This window comes from Megalops cyprinoides, chromosome 4 (genome assembly GCF_013368585.1).
Source record: "Megalops cyprinoides isolate fMegCyp1 chromosome 4, fMegCyp1.pri, whole genome shotgun sequence".
Lineage (NCBI taxonomy): Eukaryota > Metazoa > Chordata > Actinopteri > Elopiformes > Megalopidae > Megalops > Megalops cyprinoides.
In genome coordinates this window covers 19,325,695-19,343,559 of record NC_050586.1, presented here as the reverse complement: position 1 = coordinate 19,343,559, position 17,865 = coordinate 19,325,695, and the positions used below count along the sequence as shown (strand labels likewise).

Genomic DNA, 17,865 nt, shown 5'->3' with positions numbered 1-17,865 from the left:
GGGAAATTTCCGTTTAAACGCAACTGCAGGAGCGATCGTAATTTTGGAGGGGGGGGGGGGGGGCTCTGCAGTTCAGAACAGTGAAATGCACTCTTACAGCTCAGGAAACACAGTGAGAAAACTGCCTCTGAACCCAATCCTGTGTGGGTCTCAAAGACTGGGATTAGCATTTGCCTGCTGCAGAGGCTTCCTGTGAAAGCTCTCTGTAAGTGATGTTAAAGAGGTTTTTGGTGCAAATTAATTCAGCACACTGCAAAAGGACTACCACAGTGAAAAAAGTCACACCCTTTTTTGTCCTTCTGGGGGTGCAGGGGGAGGAGAGATTGGGGGTGGGGGAGGGGATAATTAGACATCCTTTTGGGACAAGGTCCAGTCACAGACAGAAATGCTCACCTGACTAGGGCCTGATGCCATTTCAATATTCCAGCCTACTCCTGCTAAGCACTACACAATGGCCCATTTCCCATTTTGGAGCTGTAATTGCAGCTTAAATGAATTCCTTGTCTAAATCCCATCTGATACCCATCTTAAAATGCCAGTCTCCAGACACAAAGGGCTACTTAAAAACACCTGCTCCTCAAGGTCTTCCTCCCACCTGAGCTTGAACACAATATGTTGAAATAAGTATGTGGAAAACTGCAGACATTAAGAAACATTCCTAAGATTTAAATAGGCAATCATTTAATGTACAGCTCTTAGAAATATTCTCCTCAAACTAGACTATCCTATATTCCATAACGCTTTGTTGAACGATTGGCAGTGTATTTCAGAAACATCTCTAGTTCTGACTCTCTGTAAAAAAAAAAAAAAAGTTTTCATTTTTTGCACAAGTAAGAACCGAAAAAGGCGGGGAATTAAGAAATGAAATTACAGAGAACCTTCTTTTTAACTGCACTGTGGTTTGGTGCCATAAAGCAAATGCAAATCAAGCCAAATAAACTCAAGAGCTACAGCATTTTTTTCCTTTTGAAAATGTGAAAATTACTGAGATGAAATAACAGAATTGTGGTACTTTTCATTTGAGACTCCTAAAACCCAAATCTTTCAATTTGCATCCTCATCTAGGATTCAAAGTGGGGTCCCTCAGCCCGCTCCTTCAGAACAGAAAAAAACAAGATTCGATGTGGTGATTATAAAGTGCTTCATTATAAGATGTGGTTCACAGGGATTGCTGTCAGCCTCCATGGATAGCTTAAGCAATTAATAGGTATTGGCTCCGGTGATGCAGGAGCTACAGGGAGGACACTGTCACTTTTAATAAATACCTAATATTGTAAATGGAATCAAGGATTCATTGGCCTAACAAAAGCTATCAGCATGTTTTAAATAGTTGTAACGGGATACATAATCCTGGCTGACTTTGAAGATGTACTTTTTCATACAGCTGAATGCATCGCAATACAGTCAATCTTTCTCCAATTTGTGATTCAAAGCATTCTCTTCTATGCCACATTAAAGAGCAATGTTAATCCACTATACAGTAAAGCACAGTGATGCCGGGATAAGTAAAGCTTAACGAGAAGCGTGGAGCCAACTACTGATAAGGTTCACAACCAAAAGAATGGGGAGAAAAAAATATTTTACTGAATTTTTCTCTTTCTTTGAAGCAGTGCTCAAATGAAGTTCTCAGACAAGCACATGAACACACACACACACACACACACACACACACACACACACACACACAAAAGACAACTTCACAGATGTGAAGACACAAGCGTTCACAAACATGCATGTACATGTGTTCATGTGACATACTGATATCCCACCTCAAGGGTGGTCAGTCTGTTATGACTCATCTACAGCAGCTTCTCTGCAAGATGAATCAGCTGATAGTTTTCTCGGTTTTCTTGGGGTATTCTCAGTTAGACCGAACAGCATCACATATTAAGGATTACAGGTCTTCAAATGTGCTGACATCAGGTTTACTGATAATTTCCCGTTGCAGGACAAAATAATCATTTTCAGAGGTTATGAAGACAGGCAAACACAGAAATGCACTGTTCTTACAAACGTATTGTGATAGCACATATTCACTTAAAAGTGAGATTAGAGCTAAATTTGAAGTCATCAAACATATTATAAAAGATAACACTGGACTTCCTTGACATATTACCTTTTACAAATAAAATGAAGTGAAATTAAACTTCACATCAATATAAATGTCTTGGATTTGTGAAAATAAAATTCACTCCATTTCCCACCTGTGCAGAAGAAAAAAAACTTCTCGTAAGTGCCAGACATCACAAGTGCAATTATTGTCATTTACAGAAGCTAAAACACATCTTTTCCACTTCAATCACTCAATTACACAGCTGAATATGTCTTACGAAACTGGGCCGGAACAAATTTTTTCACTCCTGTTTTTCACTCTACAGTTCCTTTACTTTCACAGGAGAAAAACACGTTCTAAAAGACAGATGGTTTAAGGTCATTTACATGAGCTGATTCCACTGTTTCAATTATTTAAAAAGTAGCTCACTCCCTGAGGAAAAAGCTCTTAATTTATTTGCTTGGAAAAAAAGAGAAAACACAACAAAATGGAGCTGGAACAGTGGGTCTACAAATAGTCCACAGCGGTGAGGCATTCCTGATGACAAAAAATAAATAACGGGTAGGGAAAAAAAACGTGTAATCGGCTCAATGATATATTCAGCTGAATGATTAAAGGCAAAAAGGAAACAAAAAGCAGTTGATACAGTACCTTTGATGTCGGCGGGCTGTCAGATGTGGAGTGGACTGATGGGATCGCTGTTAGAGTTGACAGGTTTGTGCAATCCACCCAGGGAGATCTGCCTGACACAGCAGCTGTACTCGGGAGAACAGAGAAATAAATAATGAAGGCAAAGCACATCATTAAAATATGGCCTTTACATAATACCACTTCTCTGTACGTTCCAACATCTTTTTTTGTGTTGTTTTTGTTCTTCATACAGATTGTACACCTCTCCAGCTAAAGACAAATACACGATGGAGGCCTCCTTTTATTTCTTGGGTTAGTGCTTCTGTTTGTACATCCCTTTCCACACCGGCTTTTAACTTACCGTGGACCACCCAACCAGAGAAAGCACCAGATATTATTCAGTGAAATCTACCGAGGGCAAGGCTGTAGCCAACCAGCAAGTCTTTGCCATTGGCTAACACTGCAAAAACCTGCAGTCTGCTCACCAACATCTCACTTCCTCTCTAATACCCCCATGAAGGCCCAAGCTTCACTGCTTTCCCTCGGCCTAAAAACCAGAGCAACAGTAGACCATCTGATATTTAATGACAATAATTTCAAACTACAACGTCAATGCCACCATCTCCAGCACTGACCCTACTGTAAATGAGCAGCATGGCTTCAATAAGTTGAATTTTGCTTCTTTCCCATACATCTTTACTGTGCAACTGGAGAAGCGCCAAGGTAATTTCTAAAAAAAAAACTGTACAGTCGACTATCCAACTTCTTATTCTGTCCGGGATTAGAATATCGCTCTCCGGGGGCCGCTCGGTGCTTTCACTTCAAGGACAGATATCTTTGAGCACCTTGGATTTCTGGGAGGAACATCAAAGGTGAGCTAAGCCAGGGCTGCATTAGTTATCACCGCTGCCTCTCGCAGTCAAGTACCGATGGCTCCAGAATGGAGATTACGCCAATACACACAAACGCATGTGAGTGGATCCCAAAGTCAACATGTGTTTTAGCTACTTAATGTGACACACTGTATTATGCATAAAAAGCTCCCTGTTGGGGCAGCCAATGCCTGAATGGGGTTATCCTGTTAAAACAGTGTCCTGCATTGCTCAGGTATATGTGGAGCAGGAAAAAGGCAAGCGCCATAATCAGCCCTCTTCCAAAAACAGACTTCAATTTATGCTGAGCGGTACACTCCAATCAGAGTAATACGTGGAGAAAACGTTTGCATAATCTTTCAAAACTTGTCACCAAGTGCTTCAATGCTGGGAAAAAGGTCCCAATGCAGTTTATGATTAATAATGAATGTAATACAGCTCTCCCTCAAGTCCTGTCTGAGAACGTGTGATTGATCTGGCCTTCTTCTGTCAGCTGTCACCGCGGGACGCATTTAATCTCATGTACTCCTCACAGAAATGAGTGAGCCGATCCGTTTTTTTTTTTTGTTGTTGTTTTGCTCTTTTTTTTTTCCGCGGCACCCCTCTGACAGATGTGAGGTGAACCCAGTGATCAGGTGAGCAGCGATGCAGAACGGCCTGTCGAAAGGGCATCTTCATTTTTCAACGGAAAGAGCTGTGTGGCCATTTCGGTCTCCTGCGTACCCGTTCGACAGGTGCCGAGTTCTGGCGACTGCTTCCTCAGCATTGATGAGGAAAAAGGAGAATGCTGGTGAGGGAATGTTTATTAGAGTAGCGAGATACAGAAACCCCTTGGATGCTACAGTGAATGGGCAAACACTGAATGTGTGTGAAAAGCCTATGTGACAGCAGATTGAACCATGCCTTGTAATTATTCCACCATATTGCTTGTAACTGAACAGCACTGGAAGGTGAAAGGTGGTGATTGAAGGCTTCCTCCGCTTTACGTTGCAGTGGACGCCTCACGGCTCACAGCAACTATTCAGTAGCTATGACATCAGCCACTCAAAACACTCCTGTCAACTGCAGGGCAGCCACAGAGCCCTTGCGAGCATCCTTATCCATCCCCTGCTAGGACACAACCCCTTCAGCTGATATGGAAGGGAGTGGGAGACTGGCAGTGCGAATCTGTCAGGTCAGTTTCAATACATTTCCTCCTGGATGTGAAAGGTATGGGGAGGAGCATTCTCAGGCCAAAATGCAATGGCCTTAGATGTGCTGTCAGACTTCTAAACGATACACACCTCCCCTCCGACACTGTCTCCTCCAAGAGAGGGTGTCTCCCTCTGTTTTCAGTTCTTCACAACAATAGTGCTTTTGACCCTAATGACCAATGAATTTTTCACAAGCTCTTGGAAAAATATAGCCAGTCTAGTAGGAACTACATTCACTTATTCACTTCATTTAATTTAAAACCTTTCTATTAAACAGTTACCAGATTTTACAGGCAAATCACATTCCTTCTGAACTATGCAGGACAAACTATGAAGTCTGTTCTTGGTCCTTTGCATTCTACATGCCCTCTAAAGGGGATATTATTTGTGCATATGACAGTAACTTACATTTTTTACTGATAACACTCCTCTGTGTATTTCAGTGAAACCAGATGTCCACGTGCCAGTTGAAGACCTTACAAAATACAGTAAGGTCTTCAACTTTAATGTGATTTATATTTCAGATAAATTATGCCATATATGGGCAAGCAGAAATTAGAAGAAATCCTTAATTAATGCTGAACCCTACAACCTGTAATATTTTTCCATTCATTTTTAAGCAGTTAATTTATACACATACCACATACCGAGACACAGCGGCAGCCAACTTAGAAATAAAAATGTAATGCTATTTATCTTTATTCTTTCTGCTTATAGTAAGTACAGGCTTTACATTTATAAACAGCATTAAAAAGAACTAGCGACATGTGGACTACAAGGCTCAGCCTGTGTTCTTGTAATCAAAACAGACTGGGATCCAAGTGCGGTCAAAGATTATAATCACAGAAGACAAAACGGAGTCAGGGACGAAACAGGTCGGCAACGGGAAGCAGCAATACAAAAACCAGATCCAGAAAACACACACTAGGTCCAAAGAAGAGGCGAGGGTCACACAGTAGTCACAAATCAGAATGGCAGAGAGCAGGCTTGGTAGTTGCAGGAAACAAAACCTCACGATGAGGCAACAGAAACTGAGTCATTAAGTAGCCAGGACTTGATTGATGAATGAGTCACAGGTGCACTTGATGAGTGGGTGTGGTTGAGCCAGGCTGAGCTGGGCGTGGCTGAGCTGGCTGACTGGGAGTGGGTGTGACAGGTCAGAGCGAGTGCCTCTGCTCACTGAGCCACCTGGAAGTCTCAAATTGTCAAATTGTAAGATTCACCCAATCAAAACAAGTCCATATGCTAATCAATGGGGATGCCAATTCCAACAAACTGATAGTCTTAAGACATTCAATATTTTGACAATACATTCATTTCAAATTTTATACAAAAATGAGAAGGAAAATCTTGTCTTTAATTACACTTAGGCCTATTTGAACTCCTAAAAGCAATGTAAATAGAACTATGAGGAATTGAATACTACTGTGAAATCCAGTGATAGTTTTTATTTCTGTACCAGCAAACAGACAGCATTTTAAGAGTGTTGTAACGTGTTTGTATGATAAAAGGGCAGCGCTGTACTTTATATATTGTTCAGTTGCTAAGGGTTGGAACTGTACCAGGTTGCACAGGTACTGGGAATGATTTTGTTTTGCTTTTTGAATTTTCATTGTTGTCTTCATCTCCAAAAACATACAAACATCCTGGAGGCAAATGCCCTAAGGTGTAGATTTTTTGGAAACTGGGCTTTACTGGTCTTCAGGACTGCTCATTAAACTTTGATGCCTAACAAAGTCACCTTCACAAATTACCCAAACTTCTACAGTCACATCACAATACCTGCAATAAAATAGGCGGTAAAACCCTTCCATTTGTCGGCCAGAGGCCCTGAAGAGTCCCACGAGACTTCAATTTGTCCTGCACGAGGAGACAAAAGTACAATAGCGCCTTCCAAACTGAATTTCAGAGCTGTAAAATGACCTTTATTGAAAAGCGACACTTTTTAATTCGAAACTTCACACTCATCGTACCCCCGGCATTATTCAATTCATCATTATTCTCCCTGACGGGCCGAGTGTCAGGCTTAATCACGGAGAGCAAAAATGACATTCTGATCCCATGATCCTAAAGTTATTCAGGAAGGGTTATAGGAGTCATGGCGGGAACACAAAGCAGCACTGGCCCCCATGTCCAGGTAATCCATTCACCTCACTGCTATGATTGAAAGCAAATCCCAGACACATTGTGCTGAAAATGTCCTTCCATTGTGCACAGTCTTCTGCAGGACTGAGCACCTAATTGAGTATTCCATCTGAAAATTACAGTCCATCATCATTAGACTTCACAAGACCGATGCGTTAAAAGGAGTTCAATTTGAAACTGCCAACTGTTCGGCCCAATGCTGACCTTCACAGAGTCCCTCCATTAAAAAAAATCTTACAGTGGGACCTTCCTAACTCAAAGACTTTTTCGAAGGGAAATAGATGGTTTAAAAATGCTTTGCAAAGACATCCTGGAAAAAATAAGGTAGAACTCTCAGAACTCAGTTTCCCGGTTTCTTATTTCCGAAATCTTCAAAAGGGCTATAGGTGTCAGAACGGCTGCTTTCCCACCAGATAGCTAAGATTAGAAATATGTTTCTCCATCTGACTTTTTGGTATCCATTGAGAGAATGAAAATCAAAAGAATTACCACTACCTGTAACTTTCTACAAATTTCTGAAATTGAATAGATTTCACTGTATGTCATCAGACCAGCTCCTGCACTTTGCTAAGCCACATCCATCCAGCCACAAGCCACAGAAAGAAATCTACTTTTATACTTCAGCTCTTTCCACAACACTTTGTTTTGCTTCTGAACACCATTACATCAATACAACTGACTGCATTCCAGTAGAGACTGTACTTAATACACATCATTATGGCCAAACAGCACTGTGAGGAACACTTCCAATAACAGGTGACACTGACTCACTTCGGAGGAGATTCTCGCGTATTTTCTACTTGTTTGTCATTAAAGGATGCCTCATTCAAGAAAGCAGCAAGGAGTTGTGATTAGAGCACTGGACTCAACTTGAAGGTGTAGGTTTTAATTCCAATAATCCTATGCTTGCTTTGCAATTAGCTAATTAGCAAGATACGCGGTGCCAGTAGTACTATTTGGCTACTAAAACTACAACTACTGCTAATAACAACAATAACAAGGCTTTGGCTACTTCTTAAACCTTTCCTATTCAATTATACTCTACATTTGTGAATGTTAAATTTCTATGTATTATTAGCATTTAGCAGATGCTCTTATCCAGAGTGACATACATATATTACAATTTTTACATGGCATTTATAATGCTGGACATTTACTGAGGCAATTCTGCTTTAAGCACCTTGCTCAAGGGTACTGCAGCATACCCTAGCGGGGAATGGAACCAGCAACCTTTTTGGTTATGAGCCCAGCTCCTTACCACTATGTTACACTGCTGCCCCATAAATGTGAAGGGCTTTCTGAGTTCATCTGCACTGCAATTTTCAAGGCTTTCTGTTTTCTTTCTCATCATTCCTCTGGTAAACAAGACACAGTACTGCAGTAGAATGTAGCATTCTGTCTTCATGAGTCATTCCACAGGGGGAGACAATTTGTCACATAACACCTGATCACTGCAGGGGAGGAGGGACAGTAACCGGATGCGTGCATTAAGTACAGCATCAGGTAGATGATTTACATTACTTTTAGCCATTTCCAACTGACTGCTAACGTCAGTTGAAGAGTACAAAATGTCAACATTTAGTGGGTTCCTGCCATTTTCAGGTATTACATGAGTTTGCAAAATGTATTTACTGATGTATTTGTTGTTGTCGGTGTCTTCTTCTGGAGTTTTTGAACACAGTTGACAATTGCTCAGTATACAGCTTCCTGGGTGCAATCGGTTCAAGAAGGTCAATTATATTTCCCACACATTCAAGGGAAAGGGGTTTTGATGAAGGGTGAAAGAAGACTGCAACCCAAAGAAGCACTCTAGCACCTCCCTTCACTTATGGATTACAGGGATTGCATTGTAAATGCACTGGTCCTGAGAGGCCGTTTGTGAAGTCAAGCCCATCAGAGGAGCGCCTTCTGCAACATATGAATGATCTGCCCTCTGTGATGGAGCAGCAGAACTTGGAAAGAGAAGTTTTCATGGGCTGCCAGTTTGAATAGACTATATGTGTGAGGTTTTCTAGGTGAAACGCAGGCTGAACCATGTACTTTTCAATTATGCAACACTTACCATAGTGCTAAGCAGAGGTCTCCATTCTCCTCTAAATTCAGATTCCAAATTGCAAAGTAGGAATTTCTTTTAGGTAAGAAGAGATGCAGTCAATACATTTAGTCTTGCATTCTTTTTGTGTTCCCAATAATAATGTGCAATAATGTGCACAGGATTTTATGCTGTCACTGTGCCCTTATCTCATGGATAAGGTGGATTTTTTACAGTAAGTACACTGTCACCTCTTATTTTATGGCACCAGTTAATGTAATCAATTAAAATTATAAATTGAAATTATGTTAATAAGGATTTTATCGCCAGTTTTAAATTGAATGAATCATCAGGCTTATGCTGATCAGTAGGACTCAACTATTACAATAAATATGAAATTAAATCTACAAAAATGAGCTGAGGTGAAATAGGACATTTAGCTGTGAGTAAGGAATGCAAGAATATAAATAATTACTTCAGTTAGTATTCTCCTGCAGGAGTTAGTACTCCCAAATTCATATTCTAGATTACTCAGAAAGAAAATTTGTTCTTTCCAGAAAACGAGGGCGAGTCACACAGGTCACACACACTGATGCCCTGGGGCTAGGAGGCCATCAGAGACCTGTCATCATGCGCAAATTCCCTCTCTATGACTGTACAGATAACAAAAGGATATTAAAAGGATATTTATAAACACAGACTTCACTAACACTATACACGGATATTACCGATCTGCTTCCTCTATGTGTCAGCTACCTGTATTAGAATTGAGTGAAAAAGGACAGATGTGACACTTGATGCTGACAGAAAATTAATGTTACTTTTAATGTTACTTTCGCAGCACTCTGAGAAAACGACATTAAATATCTAGCTAAGTATTTAAGTAATCACATACTTTTGCCCTAAAAAACCTGTTGCCAAAATTTTATCAATGACATACTGCAGATGCACACTGGATTTTACAACAGTAAAGTTATTTGGGAGTTTAGTATTTAGAAGTTATTTATTTTCAAATGGATTGAATTTTTGCCACTGGCACACTTGATAACAGCAGATTATAAAAGGTTGTTGGGGAAAATGGCAGGTTGTTATGGTAGACTTTAAATTTGTTCATTGGTTCCCTGCCTTGGTGTCAGCCAACCCTTTCCATTTGAGTACCCAGTACACTTGAGTAAACAGCCCCCCCACCACCACCAATCCAACAATAGAGGACTAGATAGATCTGGCTGGGTTTTATGGGTAATAGTCATATGTTCCAACTGCCATCTGTGTTGTCTCCAACACTGGGAAAAAGAGAAAAATAAGATACGGCAAATACTTGAACCTGGAGTTCTGCAGTAGGATCTTACCGATCTACACAACTTATCTGGACAAATAACAATGATACACAGCTACATAATGCTTGATAGGCAGGATAAGGCAGCACTACAGGGAGCCTCTCAAATACTCTCTCATTATTTCTTTGTCAAGAACATGGGAGGGATTCAAATCCATCTTTGCCTTTGACAGCCACACCAAAGCCTGATTACAACAAATGGTGATAAATAGCATATGAGAAGGTAACAGAAATTGTGAATTGAATTGAATTAGGGAAAGAGACCTGCTCAGTACAGGAAGTGTGAGATTATATTGTCATTTCAGTAGCAAATGCAAGAATCAGCTCGATGTCAAACACAATGTGAAATGGGGGCATGTATTACAACAGGTAAAAACAATTTGCAAGTCCAACCTAAAGTAGTAAGAGTTAATTAAAAATCATCAAATGCTACTGGGGCATTACTGAATATTGGGATCTGTGAGGTGATTCCCTGCCCTAAAATCGTGGAATTTCACTCCAGCACAGGAAAGTAACTCAGCCCTCTGTAATTGGCCACAAAAGTTTTACGGTAACAAAAAGGCTATTTATAGCTTGTAGATAAGTCACCATTTCCTGAGCAGGGCAATGAAAGAGGCACAGCCAGGGTTTCAGACCAGTGCTGCAAAACCACTGGTCACTAGAGAATATGAAAATAAGCGTGCTGATCACTGCTACTTTTTATGAGGTTATTTTTACATCATATTCTTTTTCCAGTTCATGGAAATACAATAGTGCTTTCCAGTCCTGCATTACAAATTTCTTCATCACAGGTTGAGCAGACACAAAGCCAGGTAATATTAGTATATTCAATTACTGGAATTCTGACTTTCCATTCTCTCAGAACAGATAAAGAACATCTCATAATAATAAAATTCTAGTTTCACACGGGAGTTCAAAGCTTTAATAGAATCAATTTTTACTGTATTCACCATTAGCTACAGGAGATTACCTCAGGTATTTATTCCTGCTGCTGGTGAATATTTTATTTTGGGAAAATTAAAAAGCCGTTCCTGGTCAAATATGGATCCAAAGCAAATAAGCTACTATCGCAATGAGGCACTACATGCTTTCACATCAGCGCTCAAACACCCAATAGCGACGTCAGGAACATATAAACAGTCCAGACTTTTCAATTAGCAGCAATGGAGAAAGGCAAAAATATTCTATAAACCTTTGAACGCACACATGAAAATCTCTGAAAGATCTACTCCTGCACTTTTAGAAGCAGAGAGAACTTCTTCTTATTAAGTATTTATAACACCCCCTCTCAGCAGCCCTGTTTCAGTGCCGTCAGTAGTTTCCGACTGTATTCCCTTGCCTGGCAGTCACCAGCGCCAGCCTCGCTGTGACAGAAGAGGCAAACGACGGGCTTTGTTAGAGCCAGGAAAGAGGGAGGAATGAGTTGTGGGGGAGGTGAGGGGCATCATTAATTTTTCATCAATATTCTTCCAGGCGTTGTGCTTCTTGGGGTGGGGTGCTTGTAACGGACACCTTCTTCACTGACTCATCAGTCAGAAAGAACAGAGTCAGGCACCATCATCCCCCCCATTGCCCCCCCGGCCCCGCAAATGGATTCAGCACAAGGCATTCTGAGGCAGCAGGAGCTTTCCGAGGCCATCCCTGGCTGCACACATTTTACAGGCACAATTTACGGCCTGTGTCGGGTCTGTGTAAATTAGCCTGGCCGCGGCTACAATGAAAAGGTTGTTTTCCCACAGAATCATCTCCCATTTGCCAGCCTCAACAAATTAAACTGAAAGTGTTCTTTCGTAACGTGAGGAATGGAGGGGGAGAAGGAAAAAATAACACCTCATCCTGAGATAAAAAAAAAATATACACACTACCTTAAAACCCATAAACCATCACCACCAGCTTCATTGCTAGTCAGTGCACCAGCCGCCATTTAAAATGAACGGTGCCACAATGAACAGTTCATGAGTTCTGTCGTTCCGTTTAAGGCAGCAGGCACGTTGTGTTAGACGGAGGCATGACAAAAGCAAGCACATTACTGCAGATAGGAGTGACAGCACACAGTAAAAGCAAAAAGAGTGCAAAAATGTCAGCCTCTGTAATGCAGCCTTCTTCGGATGGCAGAAGTGCATGATCCTGGGACGGTGCTCGCTGTCAAAGGTCCAACTGACATTTAAGGGACAGGCTTTGTGTTACCTGCTGCACCATTAACTTTAACAGCAAGGCGCAAACTTGATCAGAGTCATTTAACGTGGACTGAAAAAACCTCATTTTTACTAATCGGCTTTGACACAAGCTGGAGGGATGAATGTCCCACTTACTGTACAAAGCGTCACTGCCAGAACCCATCACAGCTGACATGCACTGTGTACTGTACTGCAACAACAGCACAGACAAACCGCGAACATGCCAACCATTTCCCTGTAAGAAGTTCTACACTTCATTGCAGTAAAAAGAAAAAAAAGACTTTGCGATGAGGAGTTCTGGAAAAATGGTGCAAAAACATCTTTCGAGATAATTACTGCTTTTTAATCTGTCTGCAGCTTGGCAAATTTCTGTGTGATATCTGCAGGATTTCACACCAATCTGTCAGCCGTGTGGCGTGGAGACAGGGCCCAGCTTAGGATCACCAATTAATATTTCAGCTGCTAAAAGGGGGAAAAAGATCAAGAGCAATGCATTAACTGTGGGCAGCCGCGGTGATGGCCAGTGGTGTGTCTGAAAAGGAAGGACACAAACAGCTTTTACACAGCCAGGGTGAAGAAGCCTATTCATTTGTTCAAAAAAAACAAACAAAAAAAAAAAAACAGTACATGCCTTATTCTGCCTTAGCCAATGTGACATTACCTCTCCTGCTGGAGCATGATCGACAATAAATTTGTCGAAATTCAAATTCAAAAGTTGCTGGCAGCGATAAATCACCAGATTTCCAGTGACCACCAACCCCAGGTTACAGAGCTGGAACAGAAATGCATTCCCCGAGAAGTGGAACTGGGACACATACATTCAGAGAGCAGCAGGAAGAGGCAGACAATTTGCTGTAAAAGGTGTGACTATTTAATGCGTTTTGCTACAATACTTTTGTGTGTTGAACTGTAGTGAACGTTTTCCACAAGCAAAAGACAAACTGTCCTCATTGTTTGACAAACTGCGAATCTATTAAATCTGGCTATTATCCAGCACAGTTCCCATTTAACACCACATTCCTCCAGATGAACATTTTGCTAGAAATGAAATAACAGTCGGTAAACAAAGAGCGCGGCCCGAGCACCACTTTAGTTGATCGATATCAGCTTGAAAAATGGTTTAAACAGCCCGGCAAAGAAACATCTCCATCAGAATCAAACCAAATGAGCGCCCATTGATTGCCCAAGCAATGTCAGTTATTCTCTGAAGCGTCCAATAACGGTCTGGAGCAATCTTCTGCTACGTCCAAGGGGAAGTAACAAGGCAGGAAGGCTCCTGGAAACCTCAAATGGGATGCGGCCGCTTTTTGCTGCTGCCGTGTCGAGCTGAGGACACCCAAATAACAAATGGCTGCATTAGGTGTGTCAGATTCTCCGGCCGGGGCAGTACATCTCAATTGCCCCCAGCCTGCTCCTGTCCCGGCGGGGTCAGCGTGGAGGCCGCCGCTCCAGCACGGCCGCGGCACCTTCCTCGTCGAGATAATGTCAGCGGGCGCGCCTCCCACACGCGCCTCCCCCGGCAGACCGGAGAGCGGCGGAGGCCACGCCAATCCCCCGTCTTCGGCGGCGGCGCCCCGCTTGTTATCCCGGGGGATGGAGCGCGAACGGGCGCAGGCAGAAAAACCGGGGAGCCATTTGTTTTTTTCCCGCATCCTTCTGATGAGAGCAGCTGCTGCGAGTATTGGGGGATAATCAGTCTCGATCACGCGGAACGCACAGGAGGACACGGGGAGGGGATTAATCCTACCTGTGAAACGCGCTTAGGAATGCGTGCATCGCCGAACCCGCAGGCACGTGTGTGAGAGGCAGGTGCCGCTGGTCTCCAGCCCTCTTTTCAAAATCCAGGAGACGCGCCGCATTACGCTTCCCCAGATCTCCCCTGAAGGTCAGAGCCACAATAAGGGGCCTGCTGAAGGCTTCCTTTAAAGATGAGGATAGGATGTGCTATCATCACGGCACACAGACAAGACGACTCCCCTGGCTGTGAGGCATTGATCAGGGAGCAGAGGGGGGCCTTCTGCAAAGGATATGACTCCAAACACAAAGCCGGTCTGCAGAGAATGGGGGGGGGGGGGAAGAGGCCTCTTCCTAAATATATAGGAGAGGTCATTACTGCTCTGTTGCCCGGCATTCACCAGTGCACATCTGGGCTTAGTCAATAGCCTAAAGGAGTGATTGTTATGCAAAGACCTGACTTTGTCATAGAATTCTGTGCTTTTGGATAAACACACTCACTAACTGGCATGCTAGGAATCTGATGCATGGCATCAAAGCTCTATACCTTGCCCAAAAGTGCATGCACTTTCAGAGTAAGCCAGATAATTACCTGTGAGTTTTGTTATTATTCAGGCAGAAATTGTTTATTAGTAAGCATTATGTTCTTCACGCTAAAGAAAACAAGACACAAATATCTATATTCAAATGCATCCATTTGTAATTCATTTGAGCAAAACGATTCTTGGCACGTACTCAAGTGCAAATGTTCATTAAAGAGAGTTGAGAAAATGTCATAGTATTTAGAGAAGGTACAGGAGCATCTTGGGAAATAGAACCAACGTACCCACAGCATTGGAAGATTAATCGACAAAATGAATGCATTCAAGCATTTGTTTCGCCAGGACTGAGCCCTACTATTGGGTCCAACCCAATACATGCTCCAAATGTGTAACATAATGTCGCAAGGACCTTGATCAAGAGTAACATTGCATTACTGAGCCACATTAAACCTCTTCTACAGCACCACCACCGTCTGCCTGTAAAATTCCTGATTAAAAAGTATTACTCCTAACTTCTATAATGCTATGCCCCAGCATACCTGAAGCTACTCTATAATCCTCTATAACCCCGTGCCAGTCAAAACTGGCAACAGAGCCTTTAGCAACAGAGACCCAAAACTGTGAAACGATTTACCTCCATTTGTACCGGAATAAGACACGGTCTCAATTCTGAACTCTAGACTTAAAAATTAATCTCTTTATTCTCACTTCCTTACAATTGGTGGTGAGTGGGTGGACATTAACGGCTATAAAATTTAAGGCAGCTTAGGCCATCTTTGCTGCCATACACTGTCATTAACTGTCACACACCCTGGTTGCTTTGGGTCACTGGTCATTTTCATGTTTGGGGGGCCCAGCTGACCTGCCACTGACTACAGCATCCTAATGTATATGCCATCATATCTTAAATATGCTAAGGGCATAAACCATTGCTCATCATAAGAAATAATCATCTTAACGAGGCAGTCGTTGCTACTTTCACCTCTTATCTCATGCTCCACATTAGGCCATGTCATCACTTGGTGATACATACCCAGCAGTCACATGCCTTTGGGCGTTCCATAAGAACTGATGATGGTTTCTGCCTTTCCTGGCACTCCTGCTGACCTCATCTACAATGGATACAGCAGAGGATCTGGACCCTGGAGCAACACCATATTGCCTCAATTCTAACTATATTAATTAATTTAATGTGGGCAATATTATCGTACATGGTAGTAAAGTGGACTGTTTTGAATATCTGAATATTGAAAATTAACTTCTTTGACACTATTGTAACTGCCGTTTCACTTTAACTGCAATTTCACTGTAACTTTCAATTTCACTATCACTTTTACCATTCAGTCAGCATCATTATCAACTGTCAGCAATGAATGTATATTATCATTTACTCAAAAATGCAAATTTTCTACTGACATTTAGAACATGTTTTCATCTAATCATTTTGAGACATTTTGTAGATTTTATCACTCACTGTAACTCTGTTTAAATCATGGAATCAGCTGTTTTTATCTTTGATTGTTTCCATATATACAGTATAAGTTACTTACAATCATACCTGTGCTGGACTCTGAAGCGCTCTGCTGCATAATTATTGTGAAGGCGCAAAAGGAGGCAACATTTGATTGATTGACTGATCGATCTTTGGCTCTGCCTGCTGCAGGAAGCAGCCCTTGTCTCTGCCTGGGAATTAGGTGTGGGCGCTCCTCTTCCAGGCCTCCACCTCTCAGGGTGAATCACACCAGAGGCGGTCCATCTAAAAGACGTGGGCTGTAGTCACCAGACACATTTGTTCTCCTGTTCTTTGACAGCGTGTTGCTTGGCAGAGGCAAACGGAGCCAAACGAGGAAAGTGCTCACAATTGTATAGCATAATGCCGAGCTGGTATCAATGTCACAGATACTGTCACAGAACAGACAAGCAGCAGTGCATGGAGGGAAGGAAGAACCTTCAACTTGCACTGGAAAAGATCTTTGGAGTCAAAGTGTGTTTTTAATTTGTACTTCTAGAGAGAAATAAAAAGACGGAGATGACCTGCAGAACACAGCGTTACAAAAAGAAACGCAAAATACACACCAAGGGTTCGGACACTACACTGAAGTCATTTTTAACAGATATGTAAGGGAACAATTTCTGGTTGTGCATGTCACAAATATTGACATTCAGTACTACTGGTTAACTTCGTACAAGTTGAGAGTGTGAAATAAAGTGCAGACGGTCAAATCAACAATCCCTGACATCAAGCTTTAGGGGCGTACATGGATACCTCCAGCATTAGGTACAAGGAGGCTGCTCATGCAACCCAATCCTTCCGCACATCAATGTCTGCACATACAGTCCCACCCCAGGCTCCTCAGATTCTGTCAGAAGAAGTGGACAGGTTAATGAAAAAGTATTGATTTCTCCCTGTATCCCAAGAGATGAGGGAAAGTAACACTAACACTTCCCAACTTTTTAATTCTGAGGAAGCCTGCGGACTGGGGGGCCCTATGACTGATGACACCGTGCAGGTTTAGAAAGAGAAGGAGGAGGCTGAGAAGGGGGGAGACAATGGAGAGAGAACAGAAGGACTAGTCAACCTTAGAGACCCCTGCATTACAGGGCCCCCTCTATAAGAGGGGACACACCAACACCCACCACTCATTCTCTTTGCATTGAGATTCCGAGGACCTGAGATAATCAGCTGGATCGGCTGCAGCCACTGCTCAGAGCACTGCCTGTCAGGGCGAGCTCCGCGCGGCCTCGGAAAATGGGCAACTGCACTGTAGGCGTCAGGTCAATTGGGTTGAGTTCTTTTGGGGGGCCCCGGATTGGGGCTCGGGCCCGGCGCCAGGAGCGAAATGAGTTCTGCAATGTCATGTAGCCTTAGAGATAGGCCGCACACCAGCAGGCCACCGCGGCCGCCACTCTGGAGAATGAAATGACAAGGATCAATGGACAGGAAGACTGAGAGACTAAATGTCCCCGACACTACCTAAATGGGTGGTCTGCCCGCGGAGCAGCCCAGCAGCCCGTATCGACTCGGTGGAGAGACAAATCGTCTCTCATTCAAGACCCCACAAAGGGTGAGGACATTCAGACAGGAAAACACACGTATGTGATCCGAATCAGATTCAGAGCTTGATCATTGATATAATAACATTGTGATTAA

The 17,865-nt window shown here is 42.5% G+C and overlaps 1 protein-coding gene across 1 annotated transcript in view; it reads right to left on the bottom strand.

Annotated features, from left to right (window-relative positions):
• Positions 1-17,865, bottom strand: part of arvcfb (ARVCF delta catenin family member b) — a 159,583-nt gene that overhangs the window by 91,257 nt on the left and 50,461 nt on the right. The window contains exon 3 of the mRNA XM_036527352.1: positions 2,705-2,808. The gene's annotated coding sequence lies outside the window, so the exon portion shown is untranslated. The remainder of the gene's footprint in view (positions 1-2,704; positions 2,809-17,865) is intronic.